Source organism: Protopterus annectens, chromosome 4.part1 (assembly GCF_019279795.1).
Source record: "Protopterus annectens isolate FY-2018-M chromosome 4.part1, PAN1.0, whole genome shotgun sequence".
Taxonomy (NCBI): Eukaryota; Metazoa; Chordata; order Ceratodontiformes; family Protopteridae; genus Protopterus; species Protopterus annectens.
Window position 1 is genome coordinate 107,151,081 of NC_056734.1, and position 22,716 is coordinate 107,173,796.

Genomic DNA, 22,716 nt, shown 5'->3' on the forward strand with positions numbered 1-22,716 from the left:
TAAAGAAGTCGATTAGGTTCAGGAGGTATGATCTGCCTTTCATAAACCCGAACTGGGTGGTATCCAGGGTTTGGAGGTTACCAGTGTTTTTTTTTATGAGTTCCATGATGATACGTTCCATGGTCTTGCAGACCAGGCTCATCAGGCTAATAGGGCGAAAGTTCCTGGGATCAGTGGTGGCTCCCCCTTTATGGAGTGGGATAACTGTTGCTGTGTGCCATTCAGTGGGCACAAAGCCTGATGTGAGGCTATTATTGAACATGGTGCTTAAGTGGGGAGCCAGTTCATTCTGAAGTTCGTGTAAAACGCAGCCTGGGATGTTGTCTGGTTCTATGGATGCTGTGTTTTTGGCTTTAGAGAGTGCAGATTTTACTTGCATAGTTGTGATTACAGGGACTCCGCATTCTTCCTGTATAGATATGGGCCCTTTAGGGGGTGAGAGGGGGGTAAAGTTAGCACTGAACCTATCTGCCAGGATGTTGGCAATATCAGTTGGTTCTGTAATTTTTGTGCCTTTTGTTTTCATAGCTAGCTTTGGAGGATCTTATAAGGGATCTCAGCTTCTTACTGAGGCTGACCAGGGAGCTCCTCAACTCATGGAATTTTACTCTCTTTTGCAACAGTTTCTTCCTTCTGTTGTACAGTTTGTATATGGCAGGGGACCACCAGATTGGCTTCCTTTTTTTGGAGGATAGAGTCTTGGTTCTGTTTGGAATAGCACGATCCATACACTCGTGTAAGTGCTTATAGAGTGTATTTGTGTAGGATTCAGCAGTTGTAACTGTATTGTCCATCTGAATGGGTGTCATGAAGTTCACCACTTCTGTCTTAAGAAGCATGAAGTTGGCTTTGGAGAACTTTCTTACTGTGGTTTCCTTAATGGGAGGTGGGGGCAGGATATGGATATCAAGGGTGATAAGCTTATGGTCGGATCAGACCAACGAGGAGTTGACTTCAGGTGTGGAACATCGGTCACTCATGTTGGTAAAGACTAGGTCTAGGATGTTGTTGCCCCTGGTGGGGGTGTGGATAAGTTGATCTAGGGCATTAGAGTTTATGAATTCCAGAAAGCATTGAACTAAGGAGTTGGTTGGTACACGAGTAGTTTTCCCAGTTAATGGTGGGGTAGTTGAAGTTGCTCATTATTAGGGTGTTTGGTTGAACCCTAATATTTTCCAGTACATCAAGAAAAGAGGAGTGGGAATCCTGGGGCATGGTGGGGGATCTGTAGCAAGCTACAATTTGGATTGCAGTTTTGCCCAGAGTTAGTTGCACTTGGATAACCTCGGATGCATTATGCTGAGCAACTAGCCTGGAGGTGTGGATATCCTTAATGAATATGGACACACCTCCACCTTTGGTGTTTTGGTCCAGGTTACATGGCCAAAAAGTGTGGTATGAGTTATAGCCTGGTAGTGCAAGGGTGCTCTCTGGAGCCTTGAACCAGGTCTCAGTTACTGCATAGATATCGGTGTTCTCCATTTTAATGAGTGCCTCGAGTGAGTGCATATCTTTTAAAATATTTTATTCAGAATTTGAAATCTTGTAAATATTTAAGTCATTTAAAAGATTTAGTTCTTGTGTGTTATCTGGTAAAACAGAATTATTTGAAAATTTTAGAGCTTTATAATATGAATTAATTTGAAAAATGATCCCATCAATGTCTTTTTTAGGTTGATTATCTTTAACACTTATGATATTGATTGGATGAGAGTTTCTTGAGTGTATCTTAAATCTTCTTATAATGATATGCCTGTCTCTAGGAGTCGTGGCATAGACAGAACACTTTTTTTTCTAATGCTATAGATGATTTATGTGAAGGAATATTTTGATATTGATTGCTATGATCTCTTATTTGAGATAACAGAGACTTCTTTTCTTTTTGAAATTCTTTCTTGAGTTTTTGAATTTCTTTCTGTGTTTTAGGTAATGTTTTATTCTATTGTCTTTTTTCATACTGTACCATGACATTGTCCTACCATATAAGTATGTTTTAAAAGAACCCCAGATCATTAATAAATCTGATTTCTATTTTAACTTGATATCTACAAAAAAGATTGATTTCATTTGCAAGCCAGAGCTTAAAGTAATCAGATTTGGTAATATAAGCTGGAAGTATATGCTATTTTTTTATAATTATCTCACAATTCCATAAAAGGAACAATGTGGTTTGAAATGGAGTAATGAATTACTTTATGAGATACAAATTTTGAAGTTAAATCTTGAGATGCAAAAATGTTATTGATCCTAGAATGTCTGCCAAAAAGTATTATTTATTTTATTTGTTTTATTTTACATTTGTTAACCGGGGGTGTCTGACAGAGCCGAAAAGGCCCTTTTTCAGTAGAGGCCCGGGGAGAAAAGCTCCACAAAGAAAAATTACAGACATATTTAGTTATTTAGACATGATCAGTATACACACAAATTACAAGAGACATGTTTTTACAGTGGTATGCGGCACATAAATAGTTACAGTGGAGAGAAATAAAAATATTAATTTTAAAAATAAAGGTAATTAATAGATTTGTGGTGTACAGCTGAAATTTGGAACATAGGTAGAATACATACATAGTACAGAGGTACAGTACATACATTGTAGATTAGCCAGTGTTTGTGAGTAAGATTGAAAACTATTATCAAGTGCTCTAGATTTAGTATGTATATGTTATCCACTTTCACTAGACTGGGGAGCAATCATGGCACTGCCAACTTTGTTTGAGATGTTGCCTGATGAGGTCTTTAAAGGAGACTTTGGATGATGTGTTTTGAATGCTAGTAGGGACAGAGTTCCATTTTTAGCCACTGAACATAATAATAATATGAATAATATTTAAAAATCTAATCACCTAGCAACCATCAAAGAAAATGTATAAATTATAGTTAATTTCTCTATTTTAAATACTTTTGCTGAAGCTGAAAATTTTGGATCCTTTAAAGCACTTGTTTCAGATTTTCCCACAATACAATTAAAGTATTCTTTTAAGACTGAAACTCAATTAATATTATCTAGAATACAGTTTAAGTGAGTCTTTGGTATATTAACCCTTATAGCCGGGAAACCATTTCAGTTTGCAATAGTCTGTATTCTTTCATTATATTCAGTTACTATCATATTAAATAAACCACCTTCAGCTTCTTTTTTAAATAACACCTTTGGTAAAAACTACCCTTTTCTCCCACAGAATCAGAGTTCCCATCCTTTTGCATTTAAAAGAAGATTGAGATAGAATTTCATAGTTTGAAAATTTAAATGTGTCTGTATTCTGTTCTGATATTAGTTTCTTGAATAAATATTACATGTGCTTCATTGATTGACAAATATTTAATTAGATTTGATCTTTTAGTTTGATTATTTAGACCATTAACAAAGACAGAAAATTCAAGTCCCAGTTATGTATTATTTTTAAAATAGGTTATATGTAGGCAAATGTTGTAATACTTTACTACAAATGTTTTAAATAAATTAATCTCTCCTGATATCGCCAATGAGTGTATTGTTATCAAGTAATAAGTTGATTGGAAACAAAGAAAATTTTTTATTTTATACTCTAAAATGGTATACATATCATGTTTTAAATAAGAAATAAATAAAGTAATTAAATACAAAAAACAGTAATTGTGGAAGAAAATACAAATTACCCATGCAAAACTTTAAGGTTCCTAGTTCAATCAAAAACTCCTAATTAAACTACAATTAAACTCACACCTTAAGTGCAACAAATATAAATAAAGTTCTCTAAACCAAAGCAGCTGCAAAACTTAAGGGAAGAAGAAGTTCAAGACTTAATTCTCATCTAGATTTGAACTTCATAACACTTAGCCTTTATATCTCAAATAAAACATTTTGATGTGAAAAAATATCAGAACATTAAATGATTGTTGATATTAGATGTACTGAAAATGAACTATAAACATGTATAAAACTAAAGGAGATTAGAACATTACTACATCAATAGTACCCTTAATGAATCAGAATATAACTTGCTTAAAATTTAACATTAAAATTAAACATTTCCATAACTTGTGAAAGTGAAATTAAGTGACATTATTGTACTGATATGAAATCCCATGGCGGTTGTCATGGGAATTGTTAAAATATAATTATTTTAAGGTTATGACTCAAGGTTACAAGTAAAAAATTCCAAATATTAGACATGCTGAGTTATTTGAAACAAAAAATTTATTTAAAACACCACAAAGCTTTTGGGCAATGCCCTTCTTCAGTGTTTACATATCAAACTAAAAAACAAAACTTTATTTTAAGAAATTCAAAGTGTGACACAGCCAATCAAAACAGATTCAATTAACTATTTAACTAGTACCAAAAATTAGTCTTAAAGCAATAATTGATGCATAAAAGCTATATTAAAAAAAGAAGAAAAAAAAATATATATATAAACTATATATTATGTATAATCATTTTAAAATCATTTGAAGACCACTTATTTCATTTTAAAATCATTTGAAGACCATTTGCTTCATTTTCAACACAGATTTAATACTGACAGCTGCATTCAAACCAGGTTTACAATCTGCTCCTAGCCTTGTGATCCATTCATATTCACAAACTTCTAAGGCATTACTTATATCACCACCTCTTTTGTTCCTGAACTTAATATCTACTACTTTAAAGTGGAAGCTATGTTCTTCACCTTCTTTTCTTATCACCTTCTTTTCCTATATGGTTAGCAAGGGCATTGGTAGTCACTTTTCTTCGTATCTCTGATTTATGTTGTATGATCCTATCCTTAAGTCTCCTGTTACAGTTACATTTACCTATATAATCAGAAATTTACCTATATAAAAAGAGGGACATTTTATAGACTTTGGTAAGTATATAATATTGGAAGTGTTACATGTAGCATACTGATTAAATGTGAATTTCTTTCCAGTGGTAGGATGTATACATTTATCAGCTTTTTCAATATCTTTACAAAAGGTCTAGTAACAGGGAAGCGTACCTTTCTTATTACTCTTCTGTTCCACTATATGATATTTTATATCTTTATAGCATAAGTGATGTTTCAAATTAGGGCAATTCCGATGTGCAAAATATGGTTTATCTCCTGTGATCTTTCTAATTTCAGACATAGTCACTAAAATATCCCAGTTTTTTGCTATAATATTTTTAATTCTATCTGACCTTCTATTACATGTAGTAACATAACTTACATGTTCATGTTTCCCTGAAGACATAGAAAAATCTCCATCTCTACATCTAGCTGAAAAGTATAGTTTAGCTCTAGCTTGCCTAATATTCATAACCTCTGTCTTCACTTGTTGCAATAGTGCATCATCATAACCTCATTCTTTAAATTTTCCATCACCTCATCCATCTGACTGAGCACTGTGTATCATCTGTATTGAGGTGGCTAACTCTTAGTAATTGACTCTTGACTATGCCTTTGAATATATGAGGTGCATGCATGCTATTTTTATGCATGTACCTATTCAGTTGTACATCCTTTCTATAGATCATGGTTGTTATAGTACTCCTTGTTTTTTTTCTACTTTATTATCTAAATATTTTATACTAGCCTTAGAGTGTTCTGATGTAAATTTTAAAAAGCTAGTTGTCTTATTCAAATAGTCAATAAAAGCATCTAAATCTATAACACTCCCATTTCACAGCAAAAAAAACGTCAACAAAACGTTTAAAGAAGAGCACTTTTTCTTTAAATACTTCTGGACAATTGTAAATAAAATAATTTCCCCACTCTGCTACTATAATCTTAGTATATGTAGTTGCTACGGGCATGCCAGTGGCAATGCCCGTCTTTTTTTTTTTTTTTTTCAAATAATTTTATTCAGAAAAAAATTTTTTTTTTAAAACAATACATAGTAAATATAACAGATCAAATAAAAGTGAATTGAATTAACTATTTACAGAATATACATTGGCCTCAGTTCAGACAAAGTCAAAAGGAATACAATCATAGATACACAGAGAAACAATAAAGGTTATTGTACAAACATTAACAAATTATAATTTGCATTCTTGCTTCCTCTTTTCTTATGAAGATAAAACTGTGTCCATTTTGAGTGTCTCTATTAGGGAGAGAACTTTCTCCCAAGGATTGTTAGTCCATTTCTTCGGAAAGATCCTCATTTCCTTGAATTTAATTTCCAACAGTGTTACTTCTTTCAATAAACTGAGAAAATCATCAATTGTTGGGATGATAGAGGAGTTCCATTTCCTAGTGATGCATTTTTTTTGAGATAGCCATTATAGTCCAAAGAAGATAAAGTTCTCTCTTTTTCATAGTAGTAGTTTCAGTTTCATTCAGAAGAATGAATGACTTTGACAAAATGAAAGAGTCAGTAAAAATGGCTTGCAGAAATTCACCAATATCCTCCCAAAATTGTTTAATATGAATACTAGCCTTAGAGTGTTCTGATGTAAATATGTGACCAATCAGCATTACGTTTTAGATTACATCTCCAGCATATTGCCTCATTAGTATTTTTAAATCTAGCTATTTTATTAGGGGTGTAAAAGGCTCTATGCAAGAATTTCCATGCAAAGATTCTCCAACTTTGCATATTTGAAGTTAACTTAATAGAATATAGCATGCTTATTTTTGATTCCTTAGATAACAACAATGAACAATCTTTATTGATAATATTCCAAAATTTCTGGTTAGAATTTGTTTTGTAACTAATAATAATTTTATGTAACTTTGAAGTTAAATTTGTCCAATTAAAGTCTCTGTATAATACTTCATGTAGATAAAATATAAATTTAGGTATGGAGTTAAATAAAGAATTTTCTGCAATGCCTGTCTTTTGATGGTACACATATTCATAGAACATACATATATTATTACTGAGCACCAGCTCAAGTAACTTACAAATCATTTAAATTTTTCTGCCAGTCATGCCTGTATTCCTACAAAGAAAGTTATGTATAGCTTCTATGCCAAAATTAATAGGAATCATTGTAAAGAACGATTTAATGTCCAACGTAACAAAAAGAAAATCACGCTCTTTATGGGTGTCAAACCAATTGTAAAGATGCACCAAAAAATCTTCAGTATCTCATATAGCTTTTCACCTTGGTCAGATATTCACTCAATATGGACTGTAATTAAAGAGAAGTGGGTTCAGTGACTCATCCGCCCTTTGATACTATTGGTCTCATCGGGAGTTGGGACATGTTTTTATGTATTTTGGTAGTCCATATATAGTAGGTAACCTTGGGCAAGTAATATTGAAATAATTGAACAGATCAACATCGATATCATCATTCAGTTGTAGTTCACAAATCCCCATATTCACGTTACTCACATACTTAGAGACATCTCAGCTATTAATATCAGTAAAAGAGTCAGCATCCTTTAAAAACTCAAACATAGATGCATCATATACTATCTTATCTAATATTACTATGGCCCATTCTTATCCTCGTGTTTTATTACAATATCTTTGAACTTTTCTAACTTTTTAGAGATTCATTTTCATGCACAGATAAATTATAATATTTTCTTCTGTCTTTATGAGTGTACCATCTTCGTATCTCATGCTCACAAATTTCATTTAATGCGGTCACTATTGGGCAGTTAATAGGAATAAATAGACTCAATTTTTACATACCTGCGAAGTCATGGGTAACAAATCTTTAAAAATCAGCTTCAAGCTGAGATTCCTTATAGACATTCTTAAATCCATCAATGCATCAACTACTGTATCAGTATTTGAGGGAATAAACTCTAGTCCCTTACTTAACAGTGATAGATCATATTTGGACAGTTCCAGGCTTGACAGATTTATGAATGGTCCCTTAGTTAGTTTGCTTGATGTTTCAACTTGCACCTTGTCTGTGGACCTTTGTTCCACCATCTGATTGTTCTCTTTCCCTCTGTTGCAATCTGCCTTGTGATTGGTCCACAGTGGTTCCTTATGAAGAAATTCAGGGTCTTCAAGATCTGTGTTATGTGGACAGACTGAAATCATTTTCACTTTACTCTCTGTCAAACAGACTGCTCAGAGGCGACCTGTGCCTTGCATATACAGAGCAATCTCTGACCCAGCTTTGATGGAAATGCTGCACATTCACAAGTTAAATGGCACATAGTTCACTCACTCAAAGGACCTTAACCTGGTATGTGACATCAACAGAACTTGCTGGAAAGACAGATTTGTCTCACAGAGGTTGCCCCACCTTTGGAACACGTTTCCTGTTCATGTTAAATAAAGCCCCTTGTTGGCCCTATTTAAGCAAAATTTGGACATTTGGATGGGTAACCATATATTCACCCCATGGGTTGCAACTGTGTCCTTCTTGGACAGGGGCAAAGGTGCTGCTTTTAGTCTCTGCTTGAATCAGACACCCTTGGGAACACAGGTTGACCTTGGCTAGGCTTGTAAGGCCCCTGGGGCTGTTAGCCTAGTAACCTACTGTGATCCTATGATCCTAAATATATATACAGTATGTATTATATTTTAATCTAATATTGTGATCCAAAACTCATTTAGAAGGAAAGAGTGGACCACCCACATAGCCTATTAACAAATGAACAGAAATACAGACAAATGTTTAAATAAATGTGTCCCAGTTAAATATGTAGAGAATTGAGGCAATACATAACTCATTTTATGCTATAATATTTCAAAGCCCACCCATTAATTTTATTGTACTTGAGCTTCATATTGAAGTATGTTGTTTCTCTCTTGCATATTATATGAAATTATGTTATAGGTATATACAATAGCTTTTGAATTTTCTTTTGCTTACACATTGTAAACCAATAAAAATACTGTGACATCTATTTGTACTATTTTTCCCAAAGGAACAGCTACCAGTGCTCTTCCTTCCCAAAATTAATTATGCATTAACTTTTCCAACTTATTGCAAATATCATGCATATCCAACTAACAGCCCAGGAAAATAGCACAGGTGGTTCAAACTTTCTTACAGCACTTTCATAATATCTTAATTCTTGAGTCAGAAAAATCTGTATGTATCCTTACATATACTTTCAGTAGTGCCTGTATTTCCCATTTCATCTTAGTGATTATTTTTTCCTCCAAGCTTCAGATTTTTAATACTCCCTCTTACTTTCTTCATTTTTCTTTTTTTTTTCCATTACCTTTCCTTGTCTCCCTTTTATTGTGCCATGCTTTATTTCATTTGAGGAGTCACAACATCAAAGTAGCAATCTATCAATATCAATAAAACAAGTCACAATCATATGTTAATATTTGTTAGACTAAACTGAATGTATTGATGTATGTACTGTATGGTTATAAGACATAAAGTGTATCACAACTTACAAGTTTCTTATTTCAGTTTCATAACTGATTTATTACATCATCAGTTTTAAACATGCTGTCAAATCTCACTTTAAAGTCATATATTATTTCATCATCCAATTCACTTCAAAATAAAGCAAATGAACATTTTGAAAAATACAAAGGAATAAGAACTTTTACGTACTCTCTTATTACAATTTACCAGTTCCTTTTCCCTGTTTCCAGTTTATTTGGGTTGATATTAGAAGAACGAAAACCCTAAACCGTGAATGCTTACATGAGCAAAAATGCCGGAAACGAAAGTGGGGTTGCGGGGTCATGTTACAGTGAGGAGTGGGATATTTGCCCTTTTCTCACTGTAGTGCGACCTCGGAGTTAGAATATATAGTAAGCGGGGAGTGTAGGGGGTGCAGCCCTCCACAATAGCAACTTTGATCACCGGCATTTTTGCTCATGTGAGCGTTCGCAGTTTAGGGTTTTCATTCTTCTAATATGAACCCGTTTATTCCATATTTTTATATTTTTTTCAACTGATATGACTAAAATCTATCTTTATTGTCAAAAGAATTTAACAGTTAGCAATGTGTTCTAAAGGAAGTATTTAAAAGTAATTGTTTTGATAACAAAGAGTTGTAGAAGACAGAACATTGAGAGTTGTTGAATTTATAAGCTCTCAAGTGTAAGTTATGATTAAAATAAGTGCATATTATAGCAGTTCACCATTTCATTAGATACTTAGAAACTCTCTTTTTTGTAGTTTTAATAATATTCAAGACAGTTGGTTGTTTATATACTCATTAACGGCAGTTTATAGAAAACAGAACAAGAATATCAATCAACCTAGTGACTGAATCTATAACTAGTTTGATTCAGCTTTTTATTAGGTGTCTTAAAAAGACAGATAATCAAAAATGAAGTATCTCACTTATCTATAAGAAATTAAGAGAAGACACTCTAAAGTTTGACTCAGATTTTTGGCATTACTATGTAAAGATTAACGGAGAACAAATATCTGATAAATCCAAAAAAAATTGTTATTGAATTCTACGTATGGTGCCTCTTCTTCATTATATTGGAGATTGTATACATGGAAATTTATGAATAGGAGTTTCTGTACTGCACATAAAATAAATCTTATACTAAAAAACAGTGAAAGTAAATGTTGGAAATGTGATGCATTATGAGAGGCCAACTGGGATCACATGTTCATTGAATGTAGAAAAGTTATTCAATACTGGAAAGACTTCAGATATTTTGTAAATGCTTTATGGTCTGATAACTATCATATTTCTAACTCACTAATCCTATTTAATGTTCCTATACCTAATGTAATACCTAAATCTCAGATTCAGTTACTCTGGTCAATTCTTGCAATTGCCAGAAAAGCTATTACTTTGAACTGGAAAAGTAAACATGATTTGATGTTTAAAGATTTTATTAATTTAGCAAATATTGTTTGTAAAAAAGAACTGCAAACCATTTGTTATAGAACTCATAACATTACTCATAAAATAGCATGGCAAAAACTGGAAAACCTTTTGAACAAATACTGATAACTTCTCATGAATAAAATGATTGTTTATCATGGATGAATGCAAATATTGTAAATAGTTTTGTTATTGTTTTATTGTATTTGTTGTATGTACATTTGTGTATATTTATAATGAAAACAAAACAATAATGTTTTTATGAAAAAAAAGAAACTAATATTTATGCTCCCTATTCCATATTAAATGGTATCATCACTGTTTTAATAGTTTGTTTAATCATAAAGGGGTTAAAAATTTAACAGTTTTCAAATGTATAAGAAATAATGCTTGTGCTTATATCCAGGTGATCACTATGACAATGGTTCTACCTCTCCTTCATATTATCGGAACTTAATAGTTTTAACTTATAAATATTTATAGGCTTAGCCAATGAAAACTCTTACCCCTCCTCTTTTTGTTTTAGTTTCCTATGCAACAAAAGTAAACATGTCTATCCAACTATCAGAGTATCCACATCATACATAAATCTAAAACTAATAGCTCCCCACCTTCATCACATGTTCCCACATGAATACAATGAAAAATGCAGTATACAACAACTCCACTCCACAACCTTTCAAACAACATTAAACATCTATATCCTATAAAGCAGCAATCTCCAAAATCTGATGCATTCAAGACAAAATAATCATGACCCAACAAAGCCAAAGTTCTTTAGGAGCTTATACCAAACACTGTTAACAAAGACAGCACCTGCCCATATAGCTTGCAGCAATACTATCATTGCTGGTAAGTGAAGCCCACAAAAATGAAAGGGAGATGTTAATAAGAAACATTCTTATCCAAAATAATATGAAAATCACTCAGTAGACAAATTGCTTACTTCAAAACACTTACTGTAATATACAATCCAATGTTGTCTTTGTTCATCTGATTAAATGTATGGGTTGTTGGACTTCATCTGCTTCTTTCATTCTGATCTTGTTTGCTGCCTGAAGCTGTTAGACGTGTATACAAGGGCTCTTCTTTGCATTTCAATATCCTTTTTGTTACATTGCAATTTTTCTTTCCTCCTTCCTACCAAGAGCTTTACAGCATTGTTATTAATAATGTATTTTTGTAGGACTTTTGCAGTCATTAATAGCTTCAGTAGTAGGTTAGTGTTTAGAATTAGCAGTTTGATTTGATTTGAGGGGTGTTTTTTGGATTTTGCTATCCTTTTTATTGCATTGCAGGTTCTCTTTCCTCACCACTACTGAGAGCTTTAAAGTATTGTTAATAATAGCATATATTTTTAGTATTTTTGTAGTTATCAATAACTTCAATAGTAGGTTATTGTTTAGGATTAATTGTTTGATTTGATTTTCTAATTGCAGGTCATATTTAAACAGCTTAAGAGTTTTCTGTGGGTTTAAAGTTATATTTAGTGTCTTAGGCAATGTGATAGTTCTTAGTAGTGTAATGGTGGAGTCCCAAAGCTTCAATAAATTTATTGAGTGTGGCATAAGTTGCCCCCCACAAGATACACACATAAAGTGTGTTTACTGTTTGAGTGCTGTCCATTTAGACATAGGATGCCAGTCATGCAAAGCCTTTAGTTAAAGGGCCTTACAAGCCAGGAAGAAGAAATTAATAGTAAAGTGTTTACATCCCCCACAGACAGGGGCATCCTCTTTCACTAGATCTGCTTCTGTTTCTGCTGTCAAGAAAGCTGGCAAAGTTAAATTGTGGGATCAGGGAAAGGATAAAGATCCCTCTGACTCCAACAGAGACAAAAAAAATATTCTAGGGAAACAAACAGTTATCCAAATATGACCAAAATAAAAAAGACAAAACATACCACTAGCGACAACAGCCACAATCACAGAGCAATGCTGGTAAAAATGTATCTATTACACTTAGCGCTCCGGCTCCCAGGCCTTCACAGAGTAAAAAAAAATTACTAAAACACAGGTTTAAATACAAAAAAGTAATAATCCATCCCACTGCTAATAAGTTAATTAAGCAATTAAATAATTAATTAATTAAATTACATATTTCCAGTTGCATTCCTTGTTTAACCCTATGGGTGTCATGGTATTAAACATAAGAATATACATAGTTTCAGTCCTCAAAAGTTTATCCTTTAAACTTACATTTTCACCCATCAATATTTCCACCTTTTCCAAGACACAGCCTAAAATTCCTTCACGGTTAGAATTGTGAAATTCAGAAAAGTGATTGCTCAAAGGGCTCTCCACTTTCACATTTCTAATGTCCCTCACATGTTCTTGAAAACGTACTTTGAAACTTCTATTAGTTTCTCCATTATAAAACTTGTTGCATCCACATTTTAGAGCATAAATAACACCTACAGTGTTACAATCAGAATTTCTTTTAACAGTAAAAGGACATACATTAATTTTGATGAAGGAGCTAACAATATGTGTACATATAGAACATTTTTTGCAAGAAACTGTACCAACAACAAAATTAACTTCTCTATTTAAATTAACATTGGGTAACTCAAGTAGTTATGTACTACCATATCCTTTAAATTCCTAACCTTTTATAAGAGACTATACCCTGTTTAGGCAAAAACAGACTTGGATCTCTGTCCCTAAACATCATGGGCCAAAATTGTTTAACAATATCCACAACTCTACTATTAATAATGTTATAAGTTGTGACAAAATAAACATTTTCAGGAATTTCATGCCTCAGATTAATAACATTTCCATTTACAACATTTTCATTTTTAAAGGACATCTGATGACTAATATTATTATTCTTACATCTGTCTAAGTAATTCACATTCTTAGGCCATCTAAGTAACATCACTTTATTTTTGGCTTCTGACACTATGCCTACATCATATCCCCTATCAATAAACATATTTTCAGTTTCCAAAATTTCCTGGTTAAATAAATCATCACTACTACAGAGTTTATGAATTCTAAGGAACTCATTATAAGGCAATACTGTCATAAGATGGAGGGGATGACAGCTGTTGCCATATAAGAACTGATTCCTCAGTTCAAACTTCCTCTGTAACCCAGTATCTAACTTATCAAGTTTAATATCCAGGAAGTTTACCTCAGTTGCCAGCTGTATATCATCAAACTCAAGGCCCATCTTATTAACCTGCAGATTTTCAACAAATTTTAAAGCATCCTTATGGGAACCATCACACAAAAATATTAAATCATCTATAAATCTCAAATAAAGCAAAACATGAGACCTATAGAAAGTGTGAAGATATATATAATCATACTCAAACTTGGCCATGGTAAGATTGGCATACATGGGGGCAAAAGCTGCCCCCATGGCCGTACCCTGCAGTTGGTGAAAAACCTCCCCATTAAAAACAAAATATTTTTTAAACAAAAAACTACTAAATCTATAACAAAATGAGACATAGGGGAATCACCCAAAAAATAAAAAAGAGCCTGGATGCCCACATCATGTTGAATATTTGTATAAAGTCTTTTCACATCTATGCATAACCAAAAGATGGATTCCTTCCATTTGAAAGCCCTTTATTTTATTCAAAAAATCTGAACTATCCTTTATGTATGAAGGAATGCTAAGAACATACTTTTTCAAATATTCATGCAAAAAAACACTGATACATTTCAAAAAATATTTCTCTGCAGAGACAATAGGCCTCCCAACAAGGTTATCCAAATCCTTATGAGTTTTAGGTAAGCAGTAAAATACAACAATTTTTGTGTTTTCAACACCAAATTTCTTAGTGATGTCATTAAATGAAAAGTAACCTAAACAATGACCTTTATTCAACAATAAAATATACTCCTCAATAGCTTGAAAATAGCAAGAAATATCACATCTTTTATAAACTAGTTCATCATTTAAATGCGTGTAGCATATATCCAAATATTGTTTAAAATTTAAAATAACTATTTGGTTACCCTTATCTGAAGGCTTTACCACAAAGTTCCTATCATCACAAAATTCACAAAACTCTAACCATTGTCATTTATCTAAATTATAACATACACTAGATTTATTACGCATACAAGTCTTGTATTCTTTTTCCACTTCAAAAGTAACAGTTGAAATGTAAGTTTGAATGCAATTGTTAGTTTAAGGGAGAATAAAAAGACTTTTAGTCTGGATACTGCTGGTGTCAAAATTAGTTTAAGCATTACTCACACATTCATTAGATTCACTTAATATAGATACACATGAGTGAAAAGAATCATCACCAGAAATATCCTGGTTCACATTACCTACATATACAACATTATTTCTAGCAAAAAAAATCTCTCAGATGTAATTTTCTCCCAAATGCAAAAATCTCCCCTCTCAAAATATGTAATTGAGGCAAGACAGTGGGAATGAATTTCAAACCTAACTCTAAAACAGACATTACTACTTAAAAAACATAACAATCAGACAAATTCAATACAAAAGTGTTATAAAATTCAGTTCTAACATTTCCGTTTATTAAAATGACCTTTGTAGTTACCTCCAGCATTTCTCTGTGGTCCCCAATTTCATCGACCCTGCTTACCATTGAAATTGGTGTTAGGCTTGGAATTAGCCTGTTGGTAATCATTCCAAAATTTGCGGTTGAAATCTGTAGAATTCCTGGCTTCTGGTAAGGCCGGAAAAGTTTCCTGTTCTCTATTATCTGTGCCCTGTTGTTCTACAGCTTCCACAACTGCAAAAGACACAGAAGAGGAGGAGGCAGAACTATTATTACAGCTTTGGTTCTGTTCATTCTTAGATACAGACCTCTTACCATAATATTTGACCAAAAAAGCTTGGTCCAGTTTATAATCTTTCATGTCCCGATTAATTATAAAAGTTTTGCATTCTACAAGCCCCTCCTCAAGATCTTTAAGCACTACATTAATGTTTTTGAGCATATCATCTAACTTAGTCAAAGAAACAAGTGGCTGCAATTGTTCACTCACCCTGAGGATTTCTTCCTTCAGCTGACTTTTTTAAGGTGGTCTCTTTCTATTAGGATTTGAATCCATTCAATAGAACATCGATGTGAGGCCTCAATCCACCTTTTGTAGAAGGCCATATCCTCAGGACTATTTACATCAAATGGTGTGGTAGGAGGTTTAGAAGCCCTTAAACCTCTTGGAGTTATATTGAGGTCTAAATATCGTTGCAAATACAAAATGTTAAAGTGGGTATTAGTCTCTTTACACAACAAATGCTCAAGTTGATCTCTCAAATTGCAGGCTTCTGCAGATAAACAAAATACATTAGAGGTGCCCACTTTACCAAACGGATCTGCACACCAATGATTGTGTTCTCCCATAAAACGATCCCAGACACTCTCTGGTACTGCTGTGCTCACACTGGTTTGTGGAATATTTAGCCCCGTGGAAATGCCTTCACCCAGTCTATTATTTTCCTGTGACTGAGTGACATACTGTTCCATAGACTTCTGGGAACGATCCACAGATGTTTCTCTAAAAATGCAAGGAATATTATGGCAGGGGTCAGTGGCAATGGCCCCTTAAAATGAAACACAAATACCACCAAAATAAAAAAGACAAATAATACCACTAGCGACAACAGCCACAATCACAGTGCAACGCTGGTAAAAATGTATTTATTCACTCTAGAATCAATCAATTTACCAACAAATTCAATCTCTAAAGATAACTTCCTAACAAACAATCTAAAGTCTATTATAGTTTCAGTAAAATCACTACAGGATGTGGGAATAAAAGTAAGGCCTTTAGACAGAACATCAATCTCTTTTGAGGTTAGAACATATGATGAAATATTACATATTAATACTTCCCTGCTCTCTCCCACATCCTTTTCAGGTTGTGATTCAGAAGGGAAGGGAAGTTATCTTTAGAGATTGAATTTGGTGGTAAATCGATTGATTCTAGAGTGAATCATTTTAGGAATCCGAGTTTATATGTTCTTAATGTACACCCCTTAGTGGCTGCTTATAGCAAACTAGTAGAGGATGATCTTTACAAGAGCAGGGGTTCTTCTACCACTCGGAAGTTTAAGGGTGGTAACCTTACATATAGACAAAGGGAAGCATTAACTCAGCTACATGATAATTCCACCATTGCTATAAGACCTGCCGATAAAGGTGGATGTATTGTAATAATGGATGCGGTCTTTTATGATGTTTCAATGAAACGAATGTTAAGCAATGAGAGGTTTTATTGTCCTATTGACAGAGATGTAGTGCTTTCACACATATATAGGATTAATAGCATGTTAGAAGACCTGTTGAAAAGTCAAATTATTATAGAAGGACTCTTTACATTTTTGGTTGTTGATGATCCTCTTATACCAGTAATTCAAGGCCTTCCTAAAATACATAAGAACAAGGAATCCGCACCCATGATACCTATTGTCTCAGGTAGGGGATGGTCTACAGAACCTTTTTCTATCTACATCGAGAAATTTCTTAGACCAGTTGTAGATGTCAATAAGTATATACTAAGGTACACTAAGCAGTTCTTACTTGACTTATATGCATTTATGAAACAGGTTCCAGATGATTTGGACTATATACTTGTAACCATGGATGTTCAATTACTTTTCACCATCATCCCTAATCGGGAGGGGGTGGAGAAGGAGTATAGGTATCTAAAGGAGTGTACTGAACTTGTTGAGTCTCAAATTGATATACTTATGACTTTTTTGGAAGTAGTGTTAGAGAACAATGTGCTTTGTTTTGATACACAACTTTATCTGCAGTGAGATGGCGTGGCTATGGGCACTTCCTGTGCCAATAGCTACACCAATCTCTTTATGGCTGCATGGGAGAGAGAGTTTTTGTTCAAGACTTCTGGGCATCTGTCCTTTATTTCTTTTTACAGGTGCTTTGTAGATGACCTGTTTTTTATTTGGACAGGAACAATAGATGAATTGGTTTTATTTATCGAAGAAGTCAATACTATCTCTGATTATCTTAAGTTTAATTATGAATGTTCCAGTAGAAGGATATCATTCCTTGATGTATATGTGGAGAGATTGGATAATGGGATGCTAAATACGGGGGTATATAGGAAATGCTGTCATAGAAATGAGCTCCTGCATAGACATAGCATGCACCCTGGCTATGTATTTCAGAATGTAGTCAGGGGGCAGGCTATGCATATATCTAGATATAATCCTTTAGATACAGGGTTTTCTAAAGAATTGGGAGACCTTTGCCAGAGATTTAGTGATCGAGCATATAAGAAAGATGAGATTGAGAAAGGCGTTGATTGAATCTCTGGGTTGAGAAGTATTGCTTCCCCTTATTTTTCGGAGTCCTATATTAATGAGGATGGAATAGACAGAGGTGGAGTAATAAGACATTTCAATAGTGTTGAACATTTTGAGAACTGACAAGGCTCTGGAAATATTAGATACCCTATATTTTGCACCAAGGATGTTGGACATATAAAAGATATTGTTAGAAATCATTGGGATGTGTTGCGAGTGGACCCTGATATCAGAGCAATTGTATGTGATGCCCCTCAGTTTGTATATAAGAATAAGTTGAACCTTAAGAGATTATTGTGCTGTTCAAGTGATAGAACAAGGAACGAACGTCATGATGTTTATGGGACATTTCCATGTGGACAATGTAACTTTTGTGAGTTCATTGACTGCAGTAATAGTTTTATCCACCCTCTGGATTTACATGAGTATATTTTTTGGGTGTCTGCTGATTGTATGGCTGAGAACATGGTTTATCTTGTTACTTGTTCGATCTGTGGGATGTATTATATGGGTAAGACCAATAGAAAATTTAGAAATAGAATTAGAGAACATCTATATCAAATTAGGATTGGCTCCAATGTCAATGCACTCTCAAAGTAAGTTTTGAACTCTGATGGGACTCATGTTTTGAAGTGGTACATCCTAATCCTAGGGATGGCAATATTAAAACCTATACTGAGAGTCAGGAAGCTAAGTGGATTATTAGTCTCAGGGGAGATCAATACCCTGGCCTAAATGATAAAATACCCCTTAAACCTTTTTTAAAAACTAGAGGCCTTAAGTTTCGGTAGGAGGTTTTATAGTTTGTGTTTTCTATATATGTGTATCTTGTTTACATATACATGCTTCATATATGTATATATATATATATATATATATATATATATATATATATATATATATATATATATATATATATGGTTCTAGGTTATAACACCGACAGCACACAACATCGACAACAACATCACCGACACCACATCATCGACAGCTCACAAACACGACACCACACACACTCAACACATCATCACAACAACCAATAAACAAAACAAATTCCCTGACCAAAAACCACACACACAACACAAGCACACCTAAATCCTAACAAACAAACACTAAACCTTACATACACAACTATCCACTACCCTAACGAAACCCTAACCCTAAGGTCCGTCACTTAACCTAACCCGCTCCTGACCTAACTCACTTAACCCGCCCTAACCAAACAAAGTCACTACTGCACCCTTACCTAACTTCGGCCCTAACCTAACTCACTTAACCCGCTAACCCAAAACATTCACTACTGCACCCTTACCTAACTTCTCTAGCCTAACTCACTTAACCCACCCCTACCCCAGACCGCGCCAACGCATCGCACACCTTGCTTCGCACCCTAACTTCTGTCACTACCGCATACTTACACATCCTTTCCCCATCTCGGTGTTCTCTGCGTCGGTGTTTTCATCCGATCTTCTCGCGTCGGTGATTTCGCTGTCGGTCTTCCCATCTGTCGACGTTATAACCTAGACCCATGTATATATATATATATATATATATATATATATATATATATATATATATATATATATATATATATGTGTGTGTGTGTGTGTATATATATATATATTTTTTATATATATACATTTTTTACATGTTTTATTATATACTCACTTATTATATATTGCATGTTCTTTAATTATTTGTCTATATATACATACATATTTTTTATTTATATGTCTATGACTTTAAGGATTTACTAGTTTTCCGCCACTGTGGGTATTTAAATATTTTGAAATCTGTGATTGGGTATGGTCTGATGAAGCCCTTGTGGGTGAAAGTGCTTACCTATGTCTATGCAATAAACTGATTTTATCGTGATTGGATGTACTTTGTGGATTCCATTTACTACAGCCTTGTATCGCTCCAGTACCTGTTTTTATTCATTTTTATCCTTAAAAGTTACTAAAGCCTTTTGAAGGGGGACCTTCCTTTTATGACCACCAATCAGAGATCCAGTTCCTCCTTGAGACATTACTACCATGCTACGGTTTGACTCAACCTCTGTTAGAGCCCACAGCCTCTGCAAATCTTAAATTTCTCTTGGAAGACATGCTTTCTAATAGCAGTTATCTCAGCTGGAAGAATTTCAGCATTACAGGCACTTTCTTCTCAGCCTCCATATTTGACATTCCACAAAGTTAGAGTTTCGCTGAGACCCAATTCATCCTTTCTCATAGGTTCATGGGTTCATAGGTAGGTACTAGGCTACTGGCCCTTGGGCCTATATAAACCTAGCCAACTGGTACCCTGGCTTTTGCCACCCAAGAAAATTATTTCCCTGTGCCCCTGTCAAGTACAGCCATAGAAGTCATCCCTGGGGTGAGTTTCCTATCTCCCATCCAATCATCAAGATTTTCCTTGAAGAGTGCTAATAAGGAGCTTTGTTTGATATAAATAAGTAGTTTGTTCCAGAGTATGGGAAGTCTCTGGGACAGGAATCTATCCCTCCAGCATGTTCTGTTTATTGTGGTGACAAGGTTTAGGTCCCTAGAGTGTGTAGCTCGGAGGGATTGGGATTTCTTTAAGTGGACCATGTCCATCAGCTCTGGGTTTGACATAGCTTTGTATGCTAGGCAGAGATCACCTCTGTGTAGGCAATATGTGACAGAGTAAAGCTGGAGTTTTTTGAGATGGTCTGCATAGGGCATCTGTTTGAGGCCAGTAATCATCTTTGTGAGGCATTTCTGTGGCCTTTCCAGTTGTTGTTGATGTCTTGTGAGGTACATACCAAAAGGGGCGTTGTACTCTATAATGGGTCTAATGAGTGATGAGTAGAGGGGAACAATGACCTCTTTTTTTCCTGGATGAGAAACCTTTTGTGATGAGGTGTGCCACGTAGAAGGATTTCCTGACTACTGTGGTGATGTGATTATCAAAGGAGAGACTACTGTCCACCTGTGTCCCAAGGTCTCTTATCACACTTTCGGTGTTAAGTAGACTACTGCCTATGTGGTAGTTCATGGGTACAGAGTTTTTACCAAAAGGGATGACAATGCACTTTTTGGCATTGAGCTTGAGGCCATGTCTTTGACACCAGGCATCTGTCTCAGTGAGGCCCTTTTGTAGGATGTCCACATCATTAGGAGTTTTGATTATGGCTCCTAGTTTGCAGTCATCTGCAAACTTTGTTAGCCAAAGTCCACCTGTGTTAGCCTGTACTTCAGAGAAGTAGATACCAAACAGGAGAGGACCTAGGTCTGAACCCTGTGGTACTCCACTTGTCACTGGTCTGAAGTTGGATTTAGAGCCTGCTACTTTCACAGTGTGGGTTCTGTCAGTGAGCCAGTTGGCAACCCATCTTGTGACATAGGGATTTATACCTAGATTAGTGAGTTTTTCTATAATTCCAGAGTGGGGGATGGTGTCAAAAGCCTTGGCAAGATCTAGTTAGGCTGTGTGAACCACCTTACCCTCATCTACGGCTTTGGTGACCAGTTCAAAGATGTCTATCAGGTTTAGCAGACATGATCTGCCTTTTACAAACCCGAACTGGGTAGGGTCCAGAGTTTGGAGATTACCAATGTCATTGTTTATAAGTTCCATGATGATACGTTATATAGCCTTATAGACCAGGCTCGTCAGGCTAATGGGGCAGTAGTTCCCAGGGTCCGTGGTGGCTCCCCCTTTGTGGACTGGGATAACCATTGCTGTGTGCCATTCCAGTGGGCACAAAGCCAGATGTGAGGCTATGATTGAACATGGTACTTAGGTGTGGTGCCAGTTCATTCTGTAGTTCATGTAGAATGCAGCCTGGGATGTTGTCAGGTACCATGGATGCTGTGTTCTTAGCTTTGGAGAGTGTGTTTTTTACCCGTGCAGCCGTGATTACAGGACCTTTTCATTCTTCCGGTATAGAGATGGGCCCTTTCAGGGATGAGAGAGGGGTAAAGTTAGCACTGAACCTATCTGCCAGGATGTTAGCAATATCAGTTGGTTCTGTATATTTAGTGCAATTGTGCTGTAACTCAGAGCAGATCTGAGTGTTGCCATAGAGATTCTTGACAAAGCTATAGAATGCTTTGTGGTTGTCTTTAGAATCAGTGGCGATTTTGTTTTCATAACTAGCTTTGGAGGATTTTATGAGGGATCTCAGCTTCTTACTGAGGCTGACCACAGAGTTCCTCCAATCATGGGATTTTACTCTTTTCTGCAACAGTTTCTTTCTTCTGTTGTAGAGTTTGTTTATGGCAGGGGACCACCAGATTGGCTTCCTTTTTTTGGAGGATAGCATCTTGGTTCTGTTAGGGATTGCACAATCCATGAACTCGTGTAAGTGCTTATAAAGTGCAATTGTATAGGATTCAGCAGTTGTACCTCTATTGTCCATCAGCATGGGTGTCATGAAGTTTGCCACTTCTGTCTTAAGAAGCGTGAAGTTGGCTTTGGAGAAATTTTTTACGGTGGTTTCCCTAATGGGGCTGGGGGTGGGATGTGGATGTCTAGAGCGATTTGCTTTTGGCCGGATCTGACCAATGAGGAATTGACCTCTGGTGTGGAACACCGGTTGCCCATGTTGGTAATGACCAGATCTAGGATATTGCTGCCCCTGGCGGGGGTGTAGATAAGTTGATCCAAGGCATTGGAATTTATGAATTCCAGAAAATGTTGAGCACAAAAGTTGGTACATGAGTAGTTTTCCCAGTTAATGGTGGGTAGTTGAAATCACCCATTATTAGGGTGTTAGGTTGTACCCTAATATTTTCCAGTGTAT